Source organism: Cherax quadricarinatus, chromosome 80, assembly GCF_038502225.1.
Source record: "Cherax quadricarinatus isolate ZL_2023a chromosome 80, ASM3850222v1, whole genome shotgun sequence".
NCBI classification, from domain to species: Eukaryota; Metazoa; Arthropoda; class Malacostraca; order Decapoda; family Parastacidae; genus Cherax; species Cherax quadricarinatus.
In genome coordinates, this window is record NC_091371.1 from 2,498,476 (window position 1) to 2,504,064 (window position 5,589).

The 5,589-nt window shown below is 49.8% G+C and overlaps 1 protein-coding gene across 1 annotated transcript in view; it reads left to right on the top strand.

Moving 5' to 3' along the window:
* The first annotated feature begins 206 nt into the window (after nt 1-206).
* LOC128702294 (T-box transcription factor TBX20) overlaps nt 207-5,589 on the top strand; it is a 790,238-nt gene continuing 784,855 nt past the window's right edge. The window contains exon 1 of the mRNA XM_070102074.1: nt 207-313. The gene's annotated coding sequence lies outside the window, so the exon portion shown is untranslated. The remainder of the gene's footprint in view (nt 314-5,589) is intronic.

Below are 5,589 nucleotides of genomic sequence, written 5' to 3' on the forward strand. Positions count from 1 at the left end.
TCTCGCCTTCGAGAGCAACCAGTATACGTTTGAGTGCTCAATTATGCTTTCCCAGCACGCTCTACAGGTGAGAATCACTCCAGAAGTGCTAGAGACAGAGTGAACGCGGCTGGAAAGTGAAAAAACATGAGGGTTGCAGCCCGAGTTGGCATCTGTGTGAGGCTCCCTCCCCCAAGTGTCATGGCGGCTCTCACAGCTTCATCAACCCCGGCCTCTCGCGCGCGATTTCCTTAAGCAAGACCTTTTGTAACCCAGTGGCCGGGACCTCCTCGGTATTGCTGTGGTGCTGTGTCGTGCCACCGCCGCTGTGTGTGTGAGTGCTGTTGCATGGTGTCAGTGTTACAGAGCGGAAATCAATAGTGCAGTCCGTTTAAAATAAAAATTATTGAGAGGATCTGATCACCAAGTCGATTTGGATTGGGCGGGTATCGCGGAGCGGGCGGCGGGCGGCGCGGCTCGCATGCCGCCCCGTATTGATGTTGCGTGTTTAATGAATGTGTTTCAGTGAATGTGATTATGACAGAACGTCAGCGGGTGTCGTTTACCCGAGTAGTTCGTCAACGGAGAGACACTTCCCCCCACAACACTTGTACCGGCAAGTGTAGAAACAGTCAGCTTAAGTGGGCGTCGCGCGAAACACTTAGGCAGCAGCGAGAAGCAGAATAATTGATGTTGGTATGTTGCATGTTGGCTAATTATGTTGTTGGTGACCGTAAATATTAATTTTGGCGAGGAATGGAAGGCAAGAGAGAGAGTTTAATTTGGCGCTTCGCTAATTCGCGCATATCTTAGGGGAAAATTATATACCACCCACAGTATACCCACCGCCGCCCACCACTTCGTAAAACACCGCCCACCAGTACCTTTGATGCCGACTACCAGTGTCCATAATGCCGCCTACTATACACAAGATGCCACCCACCAGTACATATAACAATGCCCACCAACACTTGAAATGACTCACGAAATGACCATCCACCAGTACACAAAATACCGCCCAGTACGCACGCCATACCACCTACCAGTACTTAAGATGCCGCCCACCAGTACATATGCCGCCCACCTGTACATATGCCACCCACCAGTACATATGCCACCCACCAGTACATATGCCACCCACCAGTACATATGGCACCCACCAGCACATATGGCGCCACCCACCAGTAAACTACCACCACTACACCAACACCACTACCACTCCACCAACACTACCAGTAATCCGCCACCAGTATACTATTACAGCCAGTACACCACTGCAAGTACATCAGTAGTACTAGTATAACAGCACATCCAGTACACCGTCACTACTGATAATTCACCACCAGTACACAGTCACTACTGGTAATTCACCACCACCAGTACACCACTTCAAGTCTACCAGCACTGCCAGTCCACTATCACTACCAATCCACCATTACTACCAGTCCACTATTATTACAAGTCCACCAGCACTACCAGTCCACCATCAGTACCAGTCCACCATTACTACCAGTCCACCATTACTATCGGTCCACCATCACTACCAGTCCACCATTATTACCAGTCCACCAGCACAACAAGTCCACCATCACTACTAGTCCACCATTACTGCAAGTCCACCATCACTACCAGTCCACCATTACTACTAGTCCACCATTACTACCAGTCCACCATTACTACCGGTCCACCATCACTACCAGTCCACCATCACTACCAGTCCACCATTTCTGCAAGTCCACTAGCACTACCAGTCCACCATTACTACCAATCAACCATCACTACCAGTCCATCACTACCAGTCTACCATCACTACCAGTCTACCATCACTACCAGTCCACCATCACTACCAGTCCACCATCACTACCAGTCCACCCTTGATACAAGTCCACCATCACTACCAGTCCACCATTACTACCAATCAACCATTACTACAAGTCCACCATCACTACCAGTCCACCATTACTACCAATCAACCATTACTACAAGTCCACCATCACTACCAGTCCACCATCACTACCAGTCCACCCTTGATACAAGTCCACCATCACTACCAGTCCACCATTGCTACAAGTCCACCATCACTACCAGTCCACCATTACTATCGGTCCACCATCACTACCAGTCCACCATTATTACCAGTCCACCAGCACTACCAGTCTACCATCACTACTAGTCCACCATTACCGCAAGTCCACCATCACTACCAGTCCACCATTACTACCAGTCCACCGTTATTACCAGTCCACCAGCACTACCAGTCCACCATCACTACCAGTCCACCATTTCTGCAAGTCCACCAGCGCTACCAGTCCACCATTACTACCAATCAACCATCACTACCAGTCCACCATCACTACCAGTCTACCATCACTACCAGTCTACCATCACTTCCAGTCCACCATCACTACCAGTCCACCATCACTACTAGTCCACCATTACTGCAAGTCCACCATCACTACCAGTCCACCATTACTACCAGACCACCAGCACTACCAGTCCACCATCACTACCAGTCCACCATTTCTGCAAGTCCACCAGCGCTACCAGTCCACCATTACTACCAATCAACCATCACTACCAGTCCACCATCACTACCAGTCTACCATCACTACCAGTCTACCATCACTACCAGTCTACCATCACTTCCAGTCCACCATCACTACCAGTCCACCATCACTATCAGTCCACCATCACTACCAGTCCACCATCACTACCAGTCCGCCATCACTACCAGTCCGCCATCACTACCAGTCCACCATCACTAGCAGTCCACCATCACTACCAGTCCACCATCACTACCAGTCCATCACTAGCAGTCCACCATCACTACCAGTCCACCATCACCACCAGTCCACTATCGCTACCAGTCCACTATTACTACCAGTCCACCATTGCTACCAGTCCACCAGCACTACCAGTCCACCATTACTACCAATCAACCATCAATACCAGCCCACCATCACTACTAGTCCACCATCACTACCAGCCCACCATCACTACTAGTCCACCATCACTACCAATCCACCATTACTACCAATCAACCATTACCACAAGTCCACCATTACTACCAGTCCACCATGACTACCAGTCCACCATTGCTACAAGTCCACCATCACTACCAGTCCACCATTACTATCAGTCCACCATCACTACCAGTCCACCATTATTACCAGTCCACCAGCACTACCAGTCCACCATTACTACCAGTCCACCATTACTATCGGTCCACCTTCACTACCAGTCCACCATTATTACCAGTCCACCAGCACAACAAGTCCACCATCACTACTAGTCCACCATTACTGCAAGTCCACCATCACTACCAGTCCACCATTACTACTAGTCCACCATTACTACCAGTCCACCATTACTACCGGTCCACCATCACTACCAGTCCACCATCACTACCAGTCCACCATTTCTGCAAGTCCACCATCACTACCAGTCCACCATTACTACCAGTCCACCGTTATTACCAGTCCACCAACACTACCAGTCCACCATCACTACCAGTCCACCATTTCTGCAAGTCCACCAGCGCTACCAGTCCACCATTACTACCAATCATCCATCACTACCAGTCCACCATCACTACCAGTCTACCATCACTACCAGTCTACCATCACTTCCAGTCCACCATCACTACCAGTCCACCATCACTACTAGTCCACCATTACTGCAAGTCCACCATCACTACCAGTCCACCATTACTACCAGACCACCAGCACTACCAGTCCACCATCACTACCAGTCCACCATTTCTGCAAGTCCACCAGCGCTACCAGTCCACCATTACTACCAATCAACCATCACTACCAGTCCACCATCACTACCAGTCTACCATCACTACCAGTCTACCATCACTACCAGTCCACCATCACTACCAGTCCACCATCACTATCAGTCCACCATCACTACCAGTCCACCATCACTACCAGTCCACCATCACTACCAGTCCACCATCACTAGCAGTCCACCATCACTACCAGTCCACCATCACTACCAGTCCACCATCACTAGCAGTCCATCACTACCAGTCCACCATCACCACCAGTCCACTATCGCTACCAGTCCACTATTACTACCAGTCCACCATTGCTACCAGTCCACCAGCACTACCAGTCCACCATTACTACCAATCAACCATCACTACCAGCCCACCATCACTACTAGTCCACCATCACTACCAGCCCACCATCAATACTAGTCCACCATCACTACCAATCCACCATTACTACCAGTCAACCATTACCACAAGTCCACCATCACTACCAGTCCACCATTACTACCAGTCCACCATCACTACCAGTCCACCATTGCTACAAGTCCACCATCACTACCAGTCCACCATTACTATCAGTCCACCATCACTACCAGTCCACCATTATTACCAGTCCACCAGCACTACCAGTCCACCATCACTACTAGTCCACCATTACTGCAAGTCCACCATCACTACCAGTCCACCATTACTACCAGTCCACCATTACTACCGGTCCACCATCACTACCAGTCCACCATCACTACCAGTCCACCATTTCTGCAAGTCCACCAGCACTACCAGTCCACCATTACTACCAATCAACCATCACTGCCAGTCCACCATCACTACCAGTCTACCATCACTACCAGTCTACCATCACTACCAGTCCACCATCACTGCCAGTCCACCATCACTACCAGTCCACCATTGCTACAAGTCCACCATCACTACCAGTCCACCATTACTACCAGTCAACCATTACTACAAGTCCACCATCACTACCAGTCCACCATCACTACCAGTCTACCATCACTATCAGTCCACCATTGCTAAAAGTCCACCATCGCTACCAGTCTACCATCGCTACCAGTCCATCATCACTACCAGTCCACCATCACTACCAGTCCACCATCACTACCAGTCCACCATCACTACCAGTCCACCATCACTACCAGTCCACCATCACTAACAGTCCACCATCACCACCAGTCCACTATCGCTACCAGTCCACTATTACTACCAGTCCACCATTGCTACCAGTCCACCAGCACTACCAGTCCACCATTACTACCAATCAACCATCACTACCAGCTCACCATCACTTCCAGCCCACCATCACTACCAGTCCACCATCACTACCAGTCCACCATCACTACCAGTCCACCATCACTACCAGTCCACCATCACTACCAGTCCACCATCACTAACAGTCCACCATCACCACCAGTCCACTATCGCTACCAGTCCACTATTACTACCAGTCTACCATTGCTACCAGTCCACCAGCACTACCATTCCACCATTACTACCAATCAACCATCACTTCCAGCTCACCATCACTACTAGTCCACCATCACTACCAGTCCACCATCACTACCAGTCCAACATTACTACAAATCCACCATCACTACCAGTCCACCATCACTACCAGTATACCTTTACCATCATCAATACAGCACCTCCAGTTCACTACCACCAGTACACCACCATCAGTAGACCAAAACTTGAACAACCAGTAAACCACTCACAGTACACTACCAGGTACACTGCTAATACCCTCCTATCCCCAGTAAGCCACCACTACCAGTACATAGGGACCCTCAAATCAGCCGTCAGCACTAGCACCA